This window comes from Papio anubis, chromosome 7 (genome assembly GCF_008728515.1).
Source record: "Papio anubis isolate 15944 chromosome 7, Panubis1.0, whole genome shotgun sequence".
NCBI classification, from domain to species: Eukaryota; Metazoa; Chordata; class Mammalia; order Primates; family Cercopithecidae; genus Papio; species Papio anubis.
Genome location: NC_044982.1, coordinates 23,670,514 through 23,686,170, shown reverse-complemented (window position 1 = coordinate 23,686,170; position 15,657 = coordinate 23,670,514). Strand labels below are relative to the sequence as shown.

General features: G+C 36.5%; 1 long non-coding RNA gene across 1 annotated transcript in view; it reads right to left on the bottom strand.

Annotated features, from left to right (window-relative positions):
• Window positions 1-2,277: 2,277 nt before the first annotated feature.
• The window catches only part of LOC103886401, a 34,874-nt gene continuing 21,494 nt past the window's right edge, over window positions 2,278-15,657 (bottom strand). Inside the window, exon 3 of the long non-coding RNA XR_649971.4 lies at window positions 2,278-4,124. This is a non-coding gene — a long non-coding RNA (uncharacterized LOC103886401). The remainder of the gene's footprint in view (window positions 4,125-15,657) is intronic.

The following is a 15,657-nucleotide window of genomic DNA, read 5'->3' as shown; positions in this document are numbered from 1 at the left end:
TTTGTATTTTTAGTAGAGATGGAGTTTCACCATGTTGACCAGGCTTTTAAACCCATGACCTTAAGTGATCTGTCTGCCTTGGCCTCCCAAAGTGCTACGGTTATTGGCGTGAGTCACCACGCCCAGCCTGAAATGGTTAAAAATGTTGCAAGCTGATATGGTTATCTGTGTCCCCACCCAAATCTCATCTTGAATTCCCATGTGTTGTTGGGGGGACCTCGTGGGAGGTAATTGAATCATGGGGCAGGTCTTTTCAATGTTGTTCCCTTATAGTGAATAAGTCTTATGAGATCAGATGATTTTATAAGAAGGAGTCTCCCTGCACAAGCTCTGTCTTTGCCTACTGCCATCCATGTCAAATACGACTTGCTCTTCCTTGCTTTCCACCATGATTGTGAGGCCTTCCCAACCACATGGACTGTAAGTCCATTAAACCTCTCTTTATTTTGTAAATCACCCAGTTTCAGATATGTCTTTATCAGCAGTGTGAAACAGACTAATACAGTAAATTGGTACCAGTAGAGTGAGGCACTACTGTAAAGATACCTGCAAATATGGAAGCAACTTTGGAACTGGGTAACAGGCAGAGGTAGGAACAGTTTGAAGGACTCAGAAGAAGACTTGAAAATACGGGAAAGTTTGGTACTCCCTGGAGACTTGCTGAATGGCTTTGACCAAAATCATTATTATATGTGCAATGAAATCCAGGCTGAGATGTTCTCAGATGGAAATGAAGAACTTGTTGGGAACTGGAGCAAAGGTGATCCTTATTATGTTTTAACACAGAGACTGGTAGCATTTTGCCCATGTACTAGGGATTTGTGGAACTTTGAACTTGAGAGAGATGATTCCCGGTATATGGAGGAAAAAATCTCTAAGCAGCAAAGCATTCAAGAGGTGACTTGGGTGCTGTTAAAGGCATTCAGTTTTATAAGGGAAGTAGAGCATAGAAGTTCAGAAAATTTGCAGCCTGACAGTGTGATAGAGAAGAAAATCCCATTTTCTGAGGAGAAATTCAAGCAGGCTGCAGAAATTTGCATAAGTAATGAGGATGTTAATTTCCAAGACAACAGGAAAAATGTCTCCAGGGCATGTTAGAGGTCTTCATGGCAGCCCTTCCCATCACAAACCAGAGGCCCAGGAGGAAAAAATGGTTTTGTGGGCTGGACCCAGTGTCCCTGTGCTGTGTGCAGCCTAGGAACTTGGCGCCTTGTCTCCCAGCAACTTCACCTGTGACTAAAGGGGCCAAAGCACAGCTTGGGTTCTTGCTTCAGAGGGTGCAAGCACCAAGTCTTGGAAGCTTCCATGTGGTATTGAGCTTGCAGGTGCATGGAAGTCAAGAATTGAGGTTTGGGAACCTCTGCCTAGATTTCAAAGGATGTATGGATATGCCTGGGTGCAGAGGCAGAAGTTTGCTGCAATGGCAGGGCCCTCATGGAGAACCTCTGCTAGGGCAGTGCAGAAGGGAAATGTGAGATCAGAGTCTCCACACAGAGTCCCTACTTGAGTACCACTTAGTGGAGCTGTGAGAAGAGGGCCACTGTCCTCCAGACCCTGGAATGGTAGATCCACCTACAGCTTACACTCTCTGCCTGGAAAGCCACAGACACTCAACACTGGCCCATGAAAGCAGCTGGGAGGGAGGCTGTACCCTGAAGAGCCACAGACGCAGAGCTGCCCAAGACCATGGGAGCTCACCTCTTACATCAGCATGACCTGGGTATGATACATAGAGTCAAAGGAGATCATTTTGGAGCTTTAAGATTTGACTGTTCTGCTGGATTTAGGACTTGCAAGGGACCAGTAGTCCCTTAATGTTGGCCAATTTCTCCCATTTGGAATGATTGTATTTTCCCAATGCCTGTATCCCCATTGTATCTACTAAGTAAATAACTTGCTTTTGATTTTACAGACTCATTAATGAAAGGGATTTGCCTTGTCTCAGATGAGATGTTGGACTGTGGACTTCTGAGTGAATACTGAAATGAGTTAAGACTTTGGGGTACTGTTGGGAAGGCATAATTGGTTTTGAAATGTGAGAACATAAAATTTGTGGGGCCAGGGTGGAATCATATAGTTTGGCTGTGTCCCCACCCCTGAATCTCATCTTGAATTCCCACATGTTGTGGGAGGGACCTGGTGGGAGGTAATAGAATCATGGGGGCAGGTCTTTCCCATGCTGTTCTCATGAGAGTGAATAAGTCTCACAAGATCTGATGGTTTTATAAGGGAAAGTTTCCCTGCACAATCTCTCTCTTTGCCTGCTGCCACCCATGTGACTTGCTCCTCCTTGCCTTCCACCACGATTGTGAGGCCTCTCCAACCACACGGACTGTAAGTCCATTAAACCTCTTTCTTCTGTAAATTGCCCAGCTTCAGGTATGTATTTAGCAGCACCATGAAAATGAACTAATACGGAAGCTATACCAATGAGTGTCAGCCCAGCCCTGGGATTTTGCTAGGAACTGTTTCAAAATAAATGCTCTCTCTTGTTGGAGTTGCTCAAATGAGAGACATACGTAAAGAACAGTGCTTGAATTGACACCATGAGAGAGCCTGCACCAACACAAAGACAATCTTGGGCAGAGGGTATAGCCAGACCGAGTTTCAAAGATGTTGTCTGAACCTCTGTATCATGCCATACCTCACAAGAGTTACCTTCCTTCGGCCTTCAACTAATTGCTTTTGTCAATCATGAATAAAAGTGCCTAGCTGTACAACTGCTAATGTGTACATTTAGAAAAAACCACTTGAAATACAAAGCACAGGATAGTGAGGCAAAACGTTTTAAAACAGGAAAACTAGCAATACATACATGTAAAGTAACTTCTAAATAGTCCTTTTAGAGTTCTTACCTTTTATATCAGAGTTCTTGGATTATGTTACCCATCATCATATACATGCCATTAGAAAATGTGTATGTTTTGATAAGCAAGGACTCTTGCATATCTTTGAGACTCTCCTTTAGGCATCAAAATGATTGTGCTGGATATTATAGCCAGAAGATAACTTTTTTGAATGGTCAATAGAATGCTATGAATTAAGTGATGGGAGTTATCCAATTAAATTTGTCATTTTGGACACATTTTAGAGAGGACAATACTCATATAATGAGCAGTGGCATTTCAAAAATGAAAACATTAAAATTGGACATTTGTAAGCATTTTGTTCAAATTTAGGTTGATATATCCTATTTATTATTGTATTATTTTATTATCACTTAACTTGTTAAATTTTGCATTTCTTTAGAAAAATGATAAATTATCATCAAACTTGCTGTATAACTCTCTTTGCTACCTATCACATAAATCTACAGTCATTAAAAATATTCTACTCTGGAGAAAGTTAATTTAATGTACTTCATATTGTTGTCTTTTGAAGGAAAATACTTACTGTCACTCAAATGTGTAAAACAATCTGCTTCAATTGTGAGCCAAATATGAGACCCAAACTTCCCTGTACTATTTGTATGCATGAGCCACCAGTACTATAAATATATGTTAAGTTTGTTTTCCATGGGAATTTCTGATTATAAAGATGTGGACCAAATAGCAGGTGTAGATGGATAACTCATAAAATGCCAGAGAAGTGTTTAGGTTGGAGACAGGAAGTTATGTGATAATTGTGGGAGGAAGTTATAATTTAAAAGATGTATTGCTTATACTACACCAATAATTTAAAGATAGTCTTAAAGAAGCAGAATTTAAATTAGATAGAATATCATAGAGAGAACTATACAAAGCTAGGCAGAGCCGCAGGTAATAGCAAAGAGATCCACACGCCCACGCCCACACATCTACAAGTGAGCAAAAATCACAATTCATTCTGTTTCCTATTTTAACTTCCTTTATTCCTGCTCATTTTGCACACTGATAAAAAATGAAATACAAATGATATTCCAATGCCTGAGTTCAATTGTGTTAAAAAAAATTCTGAAATATATTAAAAGGAAAACACCCAACTCTTGAGAAACTACATCAAGGCATGAGTTCCATTGTCATTGTCATCCTCACTGTCACCATCATTATCATCATTGCTGTCATCATCATGATCAATCATCATCAGTCATCTTGCTCAATGAATATGTATTTGGCTACATGACAAATGTCAGATGCTTAAGGTTGCTAAATGGGAATAAAAATGCAGCAAGGTAAAGGGATTACAGAAGCATTTTTTTCTTGAATTAATTTTACCTAATATTAATCTAAAATAATATATGCTAATGGACATCATTGACTTAGGCTTTGTCAGACATTAAAAAGGCATAATTTACAGACTTTTCTTTGTCATTGTCTTTTGTAAGAGTCACACCCCTAAACATAATAACTTCACAACTGTTATATGCAAGATGTTTCTCCCTCTCTACTAGTCAAATATACACAAACTAAACAACACTGGAATTTATTTTAGGTGGACAGGCATCAGCATCAAGTTGACAGCAGTGTTGGAAAGACTTGATGGAACACACATTTTCATTTACTATTTGTATGAGTATAAATGTCTACCTTTTCTGAATAGAAATCTGAAATTATTTATCAATGTTACAACGGCCATACTCATTGATCTAGCAATTCCACTTCTAGAAAAAGATAAAAGCATAAAGGGTACGTGCAAGAAATTTATTGCATAATTTTTTGTGACTGAAAAGAAAAGAAAGAAAACACAATCTCTATGTTACTAAATCCAATGAATATCATTATGTGCTCATCATACTTGATTCCTCAGAGGTGTTTGATGGTGTTGTCATCAGAATGATTACTCTAATTGTGTGTTATGCCACCACCCTCTTTGGCTACTCTTTCTGTCTCCTTTGAGGGTAATCTTTATCCAGTTTAGAGGCTCTGGAGCCAGACTATCTGCTCTTCTGCTTTCTAGACACATGACCTTCTGAGGCATAATTTCTACATTGCCAAAAGTGTACAGAAGTGCCTGTCTTCATAAATATAAGCTATATTATCAGTATTTTAAATATTAAGGTGTCCAAACTTTCTAAGAAAATTTTAGGCCTTTTTCTCTTTGTATACTTTACCTCCTGTAAAATCTCATAATATGTATGGATTCAGCTTTTGTATATTTGAACTATTTCTATCTCTTGGCTTCACCTGTCTGGAAAACTTTAAACTCATTGATATAATTTGGCTGACACGTGTCCCCACCCAAATCTCATCTTGATTTCCCACAAGTTATAGAAGGGACTTGAAGGGAGGTAATTGAGTCGTGGAGGGAGATCTTCCCTGTGCTGTTTCCATGATAATGAATAAGTCTCAGGAGACCTGATGGTTTTATAAGGGGGAGTTTCCCTGCACAAGCTCTCTGCCTGCTGCTATCCATGTAAAATGTGACTTGCTCGTCCTTGCCTTCCACCATGATTGTGAGGCCTCCCCAGTCACAGGTATGTCTTTATCAGCAGAATGAAAAGAGACTAATGTACTCATGTATCCAACCTCCTACTTAATGTTTCCACCTCTTTGTTGGTATGATACTTCAAGGGCTACCTATCCAATCTGAGCAAATCTATTCTCTGCCCTGAGCCAGCCCTTCCCATATATGATTCTCTTCTAGGTTAATCTATCACAGTGCATATGATCACCATTTGGGTGAGAGATACTTGAATTCACTACATGCAATAGTGAAAAAGGGGCTAAGCACTTGGATTAGATTTGAAATTCATACATGGAATTGATGGCATCCTCAGAGAGAGTAAATTGAAGATAATTCAAGGTGAAACTATTTACAATGAATTGGCCATAGACTGGGATAATGTAATTCCCAGACCTAGTATATCACCCCTAGGCCTAAAGGGGGTAATAGAAAAGAGCATGTGCCTGATTCAGAAGAAGGGAAGGGGAGCGGGCCACCAATAGGCATTATGATGTTTGGTTAAGTGATGCAATCAGTTCACAATGACTCACGGGGAGAAAGCTGAGTAAAACGCAAACAAGAAGAATGAATATGAAGGAAATATAGTGAATATAATGAAAATAAATTATAAAAGGAAACAAATGAATGCTCTGGCCTCACTCTCTTCCCTCCCTCCAGCCCCTTGCCAGTGCTTCTCATTGGTTAAATTCAAATCAAAACAAGAGGACAGGAGAATTTATCTCTGTAGTCTCTATAGAACAACCTCCAGGGGAGGAAGGGAGAGAGAGGGTGGAAATTGATATAGAAAAAGTATATGTTTTTAGCACAATCCTCATTGTCCCTATTACCCAGCACACTTCCTAAAACATCTTCAGTTGAATGAGTAAAAGAAGTAGCACATTCTTTATGGACACTGATTTTCTTTTTTAAAATCTCCATTACTGCATCTTTTACTCTTTGTTCAAGATACTGTCTTCTTTGTCCTAGATTATTTCACATGCTTCCTAACAGATCTTTCTGCTGTTTCTGCACATACTCGAGAATTCTTTCTTTCTTCACTCTGTCTCTGTCTCTCTCTGTCTCTCTCTCTCTCCATTTCCCCAGAGAGTGACATTTTCAAAATGCAAATCAAATTTTGACACTGCTTTGTCTAATATTTTCCATTACCTTTAGTTTTCTATTACTGCAGGCAATTACCAAAAACTTTATGACTTAAAATGACATCAATTTATTATCTTAGAGTTTTGTAGGTCAGTAGTCCAAGTAGACTCAACTGAGTTTTCTGCTCAGTGTCTCAGGAGGCTAAAACAAAGGAGTCTTCCGGCTAGAATCTTATCTGGAGACTCTGGGAAAGAATTCATTTCCAGGCTCATTTCTGTTTTGGGCAGAATTTCATTTCATCAGGTTTAGGACTACAGTCCCTGCTGCTTTGCTGGCTGTCAGCCAGGGGTTGCTTTTCGCTTCCAGAGACCACCTAGACTCTAGGATGAGGACCCATTCACCTTCAAAAGAAGGAATGATTCATTGAGTCGCTTGCATGCTGCACATCTCTCTGGCTTTTATTTCTACCAGCTAGAAAAAACTCTAAAAGCCCTAATGTGATTAAATGTGATTCACCTTTTTGCCAAGTTAAGTAACATAATTATGGTGAAATGATATCTCATCATGTTTAGAGGGTCTTCAGACACTCAAGTGAGAGAAAATTCACAACAGAGAGGGTCATTTAATGTCATTCCTAGGATTCATTTACAACATTGCTCTCATGATAAAGACCAAAGTTCTTACCTCCTTTGTGATCTTCCCTTGTCCATCTCTCCAACCTCATTTCACGTCATATTTTCCGTTTTTTATGTGTATTTGACACACATGCCAGCTTTCTCAAGGTGTCTGCTGGCTCTTAGCCTCTCAAATATTAATTCCATGGGACAGCAATTGCTAATACCTCCCCATTGTTCAAACTTCCTCACCTCCAAACTCCACAGAATACAGTCAATAATGCTGAAATATACGTACCTGGTGTTTGTACATAGAAAGTGGTTTAGAATAATATGTTCAAAAATATTAGAGATTATCTGTGTAGTGGGTTTGTTCACAATTTATAATTTGAGTTCCAAGCTTCCCACATGTCTGATATGTGTTATAAGTTACCTTTATCATCAGTTAAAGTTCATTTTATTTTAAAGTTTATGACAATCATGGAACACACAACAAATATTTCAAAGGTATTGTCTACATCTGAATCAGCAGTAATTAGATATATACTATGACATTATTATTATTTATATTTCTCAACTATTATAAAGTTCAATGACATGCACAGAATAAAAGTAAGTTAATGGTGATAAGCCATACAAATTCCAGTCACTCTAAGTAAATGGTAGAAATGTTTTTCCTTCATAATATTAACTACAAAATCATCCCTTTATAATTTCTGACCTAAATTTTAAACTTAAATATTAACTTAAATCAGTTAAGTTCACACTATCTTAAAACTCATTACAAATGTAAACAGATACTTGAAATTTCAGTTAGGTCTGTTTCATGGTTTTATGTACTTATGTGGAACTTACTATAGATGATGACATAAATATTAACTGGCATAGAACATTTAAAATTAAGTAAAACCTATAGATATTCAGTCATATCACATTAGATTCAACAAAGTTTTCTGGTTGCAGTGAAAAGGGAACACTTTTACACTGCTGGTTAGAATGTAAACTAGTACAACCACTATGGAAAACAGTGTGGAGATTCCTTAAAGAACTAAAAGTTAGAACTATCATTTGATCCAGCGATCCTACTATTGTGTGCCTACCCAGAGGAAAAGAACTCATTATACAAAGAAAGACACTTATGCACACGATTATAGCAGCATAATTCACAGTTGCAAAAACATGCAACCAGCCCAAATGCCCATCAATCAATGAGTGGATAAAGAAATTGTAAAATATATATCTATATTTCATATATATATATATATATATATGTGAAATTATGGCATTCACTGCAACCTGGATGAATTGGAGACCATTATTCTAAGTGAAGTAACTCAGTCATGGAAAACCAAATATTGTATGTTCTCACTCATAAGCGGGAGCTAAGCAATTAGGATGCAAAAGCATAAAAATGATACAATGGACCTTGGGAACTTGGGGGAAAGGTTGGGAGGGGGGTGAGGGGTAAAAGACTACAAATTAGGTACAGTGAATACTGCTCGGGTGATTTTGGTGCACCAAAATCTCACAAATCACCACTAAAGAGCTTACTCATGTGACCAAACACCACCTGTTCCCCAAAAACCAAAGTAAATTTTAAAAAATAATAAAAAATTCCTCTTAAGTTACTGCATAATTAATACACAGATAACTTTTTCCTTTGAAGGATTATATTATACACAGAAGGCCTTCCTCAGAGCATGAGAAAAAGAAATGAGGGGCAGGAGGCAAAAGCAACAATTTTAGTTTCTCATTTCTTTGTTAGACACATTACATATCCATAATAGAAAACTGCAGCACGAGCAAAATGTATCTCAACTGCTGGATCTAATGTGAAAGAACTCAGAGCGAAAACAAATGAAATTTTAAATACTCAGTAAAATGTGATGGATTCCTGACATGTGTGACATGTGAAGTTTGAATAATGTTTGATTTAAAAGGACAATGAATTGTTACTACTTTGTATTTTTACCCTAAATAACACCCCACCCCCACCTCTTTCTCTCTCTCTCACTCTTTCTCTCTCAAACACATACACACACACACACACACTCTAAAGGTGAAGGCAGGAGAAAAGAAAGAAAACGGGATAACTCACCTTAATGTCCTCTTCTCAGATTTCAAATTAAGGAAACATTTATCAAGTGCCTCCAATGTACTAGAAATTGAGCTAGTCCCTGGATATGCCATGGTGATCGCAATGCTCATAGAGGTAATAGACTAGTGCTCAGCACTTGCATGTACATAAGTCATATTTAATCATCATGACAACACGATCAGGTAAATTGTCTTCCTATTCCAAAGATGAATAACCAGTCAAAGGTCACTTTAGCAATTGTCAGTGGTTTTCCAATTCAAATACTCCTAAAGATACACGTTTTGAAGTTCACTTTTTTCCTGTTGATTTATTTATCATCTCAGACATGATTAACTTAAGCAAAATTGTTTTAAAGTTTGAAAACATTCTGCTGGTTCATTCTTTTAATATGTTGTAGAGAAAATCTTTTTATTCAAAAGTCTATAGCATGACATTTGCTTTTATTCATTCATTTGTTTATTCTTCTTTTATGAGGCGCTTATCTGGGGCAGGCTTCATAGCAAGCCTAAAGGAATTATAAGGTAAGTTTCTAAAGTTTAGAAGATTACCATGCAGAAAGTGGGAAGTGAAATACACATAACCCAGATGTCAATCAGTTTCTAAAGTCTGAACCAAAGTGAGATCTGTTTAAACTTTATAGTGGAACATTGCTAGTTTTGTTTGTTTGTTTGTTTTCTTACTTTTTTTTCTTTTGTTTTTGTTTTGGCCATAAAATATTTATAACCCCTCTTTTGTACATAATATCCCAATATCTTCTCAAGATTCATCATCTTTTCTCAGTTGTTTTAATGTCAAATGACTGTGTCTCTAGCTTTTATTGTGAACATACAGCTCAGGTCAGGCCTATCAAAACATCCTCTTCATGTACACATCTTTTTGTCCAGAGATAATAAGCATGCAATTCAATAGAAACCAAAGCACTTCAGTGAAACGTCTCTGGACCTGCTGCAACGGAATGGATAAGCTTCTCTGCTCATACTGTAGGTAAGAAATGCAACACAGCCTATACCCATTTTGCAACGTTGAGAATAGAGCAAGTTCGGAAGAAATGGAAAGAGAGAAATAAGGTTCTGATTTTAGTTGTGTTAAAGTCAGAACTACACATGATTTCTTAATTATCACTTTATGCCAGACTTTGCCATCGTCCCTCCTACAATATAATTTTATGTTAACCCTTTTCCTCATCAAACCACTTATCCAAGCTTTACGTAGTGGCCTTTTAAAGGAATGTGAGTCTAAAATTGAGAAGGCATATATCATGGCACCATATACCATTTGATTTAAAACTGTACAGTAAACCTCATTGTTTTGTGTGTTTGTGTGTTTTTTAATTTTTACGTCCTGCATGGCCTACTACCATGTATTTTCTTCTTCACTAACTTATCTTTCTCCTACCTACATTTCAATGCAGATGAAGTTGTCAGATAATTAAAGGGTGTTGGGTAAAATGTGAATTTAAATAAATAACAGATAAGTTTGCAGTTAAAGCATGTCCAAGTTATTACATGGAACATACTTGTGTGATAACATTTATTTACTTAAAATTCTAATGAATTGAGAACCCTCTATTTTTATCTTTTAAGTACCACAACCCTAAGAGTGGAGTTATTTGCTGTCTCCACCCAACACTTGCCCTGAGGATCTCACTTACCAAGTATTTGTTTCAACTTTTTCTCTTCTTATATTATTAAAGAAATATGTATTCAAATCTCTCATTTAATTATAGAAGTAGTTATTATAATTTATGCATAGTAATTTAAGGTTTTATTTTTCTCTACATCCTGGCACAAAAGAGCACATTATAAATCAGTGAAGTAGATGAACTCTACAAGTAAGTTCTCTTTTCTATTTCTCCATCCTTTGAGGCTGCTTACATGCTGCATTCCCTTTTGTTCACCACACTCTCTCTAACTGTCCTAAATACTGCACACACATTCATTCTTCATTCAGCCAACTTGTCCAGTGTTTTTCCAACTGCTTCCTTTTTTATTATTAAAAAACAAACAAACAAACAAACAAAAAAAAACCCCGCAAAACCTAGCAAAGTCACAACGAAAAAAAGAAAACTACAGGCCAACATCCCTGAAGAACATAGATGCAAAAATTTTTAACCAAATACTATTAAACCAAATCAAGCAGCACATCAACAAGTTAATTTACCGCGATCAAGTAGGCTTCATTCCTGGAAAGCAAGGTTGATTCAACATACACAAATCAATAAATATGATTTACCATATAAACAGATTTAAAGACAAAAACGATATGATCATCTCAATATACAAAGAGAAAGCTTTCAATCACATTTATTCATGATAAAAACCCTCAATAAACTAGGCATCAAAGGGACATACCTAAAAATAATGAGAGTCTTCCATACAAACCCACAGCCAATTTTATACTGAATGACAGAAGCTAGAAGCATTCCCCCTGAGAACTGGAAAAAAACAAGGATATCACTCTTACTTCTCCTATTCAGCATAGTACTGGAAGTCCCAGCCACAGCAATCTGGCAAGAGAAATAAATAAAAGGCATTAACATAGGAAAAATTAAAATTAAAAAAAAAAAATCACTCTCTTCACTCTCCGAGTCTAGACCTAGAAAATCCTACAGACTCCAGCAAAAGCCTCCTGGAACTGATAAACAACTTCAGTAAAGTGTCAGGACACAAAATCAAGGTACAAAAATCAGTATCATTTCTATACACCAATAACATTCAAGCTGAGAGTGAAATCAAGAATGCAATCCCATTTACAATAGACACACACACATACACACACACCTAGGAATACAGTTAACAAAGGAGGTGAAAGATCTCTAAAAGAAGAACTACAGAACGCTGCTGAAAGAAATAATAGAAAACAGAAACAGATGAGAAAACATTACATGCTCATGGACTGGAAGAATCAATATCATTAACATGACCATGCTACTCAAAGCTATCTATAGATTCAGTACAATTTCTATCAAACTACCAATGTCTTTTTTTTTTCACAGAATTAGAAAAACTATTTTAAAATTCACATGGAACCAATGAAGAGCCTGAATAGCCAAAACGATCCTAAGCAAAAACAAAACCAGAGGCATCATGTTGCCTGACTTCAAACTAAACCACATGGCTACAATAACCAAAACAGGATGGTACTGATACAAAAACAAATAGAGAAATGAAACAGGTTAGAGAACATAGAAATAAAGCTGTGCACCTATAGCCATTTGATCTTTGACAAAGTCAGCAAAAATAAACAGTAAGAAAAGGATTCCCTATTCAATAAATTGTGCTGGGAGAGCTGACTAACCATATACAAAACAATGAAATTGTACCCCAACTTTTCACCACATATAAAAATTAACTAAAGAAGGATTAGAGATTTAATCAAATCATAAATATCCTTGAAGGAAACATAGGAAACACCATTCTAGATATCTGCCTTGGGAAAATTTTTGACTAAGTCTTCAAAAGCAATTGCAACAAAAACAAAAATTGACAACTGGGACTCAAATTAAAGAGCTTCTGCACAGCAAAAGAAACTCAACAGAGTAAATGTACAACCTACAGAATGACAGACAAACTATGCATCCAACAAAGGTCTAATATCCAGAATCTATAAGAAACTTTAGTTCAACAAGCAAAGACATTTCTCTAAAGAAGACATACAAGCAACCAACAAACATATGAAAAACAACGATCAACATCATTAACCATTAGATAAATGCAAGTTAAAGTCTCAATGTGATATCATCACACACGAGTCAGAATGGCTAGTACTAAAAAGGAAAAAACAATAGATGCTGGGAAGGCTGTGGAGAGGAGGGAATGCTTATATACTGTTGGTGGAAATGTAAATTACTTCAGCCACTGTAGAGAGCATTTTGGAGATTTCTCAAAGAACATAAAACAGATCTACCATTCAACCCAGCAATCCCATTCCTGGAGGTGTATCAAAAGATAATATATCATGCTACCAAATAGACACATGCATTCATATGCTCAACCCTGCTCCATTCACAATAAGAAAGCCATAGAATCAATCTAGGCGCCCATCAATGGTGGATTGGAGAAGAAAATGTGGTACTTATACACCATGAAATACAACGCAGCCATAAAAAAAGAATGAAATCACATCCTTTACAGCAATATGGATGCAACTGGGGGCCATTATCCTAAGCAAATAAATGCAGGAGCAGAAAACCACATACCACATGTTGTCACTTATAAGCGGGAGCTAAACATTGGGTCTTTATGAACATAAACATAGCAACAATAGATACTGAGGACTTCTAGAGGGGGACAGGAGGGAGGAAAGGGTTAAAAAATCTTTTGGATACTATGCTCACTACCTCAGTAGCAGGATCAGTCGTACCCCGAACCTCAGTATTTTGTAATGTACTCATGTAACAAACCTGCATACGTACCCCCTGCTGAATATAAAACAAAAATTGAAATTATTAAGAGAAAAAAACACCTCTTCTTAGGAACAAGATTTTTTTTACTAATTTCAATCAAAATAAGATTCTACTGTTTTGATACTTGGATCTGAAATTTCTCCAGAAATTATTTTTATCTTGCTATATGAATAGTGTTTATTTAAACCTGTGGAAGTCATCTGTTATTTTTAATAGGTCCATAAGTTTGAGAGTTTTCTTTCTGTCTAGCTTAGATTGAAAAGGTTTTAATTATCTTTGCCTATTCTGGGAAAGGAATTTGCCAGTCTCCTTATTTCAACATCTCACACATAGAAAGTCTACTTACTTATACACCTTTTATCACCACTTGTAAATCTAATCCTTCCCAGCAGTTAAAAAAACAAACAATAAGCAAACAAAAATTTCTGATCCATCATATCTCACATATTTCAATTTTTTAAATTCTGCAAGTTAAGTTGTTAGTCCAGAGGTAGATATTTTGCATATTTCATCTTTATACTGATGAGTGTGCTCTATAAGACATTAATGAAGGTTTTCAGAAAATTATTATTGCAATCTCATACACCATGCAATTTAGGGGAAGAATTTCACTTAGATATCATGGCTTTCATGACTCACACTTCTCTAATGCCATTCTTTTGATGTGCTTGTAGCAATACACAAGTTTCTTTCTTAAGAGCTAAACATTACTAGGAGCTAGGCAGGAAAAAGGTATTAAAGATCAATATCTGTCTTAAAGAAAGAGTTTAGAATCTTCAAGTGAGACACCCATTCACAAGTATTTATATGATTATACATTTTAGGTGAATAGATGTGTCTAGAGAATGTTTGACAGTTGGAAAATTTTAAGTAACTCATCGTTTCCTGTAGACCATTTCCCATACATATTTCTTTAATATTTCCCCCCTTAAATCTCAAGGCTGTTTTGTTAAGTTTGTTCTAAGGCTTTTAGATTTTGTTCATTTCTGGTGACTCAATAATAAATGTTCACTGAGTGTACAGAAAGTAGTAATCCTCTCCCTGAGACTTTGTGGAGGAAGATTCTTCCTGTCAAAAATAAAGGCAGTTTGTTCTGAAAATAAATTACTATTTTGTCTGCCAACTTTGGGTGGTCTGCTGTTATTAAAGACCAGATTATCAGGATTCATTTTAGATGCTTCGAGAGCTCACAAGTGGATTTCTCTGGGGCTTGTGAATACAAGGAGCAGTTTGTTATGTCTAGGGGACCAGAGCCCTGAATCTGGGAGGTAGCTTTGATTGACAGCTTTATGTTTTTTAATTCTGTGGGAAAAAACAAAATCCTAGTTTCAGCATGGTTTCTGTTGTTACATTTGTTTCTTTTATAAAGTATTTTGACACCAGGTAAAACTGACACATTAAATATCGATACAATCATTTGATATTTACTTCCATAAAAGCCTTCTAGATCATTCTGAAGTAGGCAAAACTATCAAATTATCTAGCATTTAGAACCTTCTTTCTTTCCCACCTGTGCCGGTTCACCATTATTCCCTGCAGTGGACTGAAAGTTTGTGTTTCCCCAAATTCATATGTTGAAGTGCTAATCCCCAATGTGACAGTATTTTGAGGTGGGTCTTTAAGAAAGTAATTAGGTCATGATGGTAGACCCTTATGCATGGGATTAGTACCCTTTAAAAAAAAGATGCAAGAGAGATAATTTTGCCACCATGTGAGGATACAACAAGGTTTTCCTCTGCAAACCAGAAAGAGGGCCCTGCCCAGAAACTGAATTATCTGGCACCTTGATTTTGTACTTCCCAGTCTTCAGAACTGTAGTGAATAAATGTTTGTTGTTTACTTCTACAGTACTTTTTGTTATAACTGCCGAAACTAAGACATCTCCCAATTTTAGAAGCCCATAGATTATTTTAGATTCTCCTTTGACCAAAAACTCCTCTTTGAACAGCATGCTAGGAACATTTAGCTTAATAATACCATAGATATTTATTGAACACCTACTATGTGAGAGTAGTGCCGGGAAATACCTCTTGTATTTGAAAACAACATGGCTTAAAGTACAACATTTTTTGTAACAA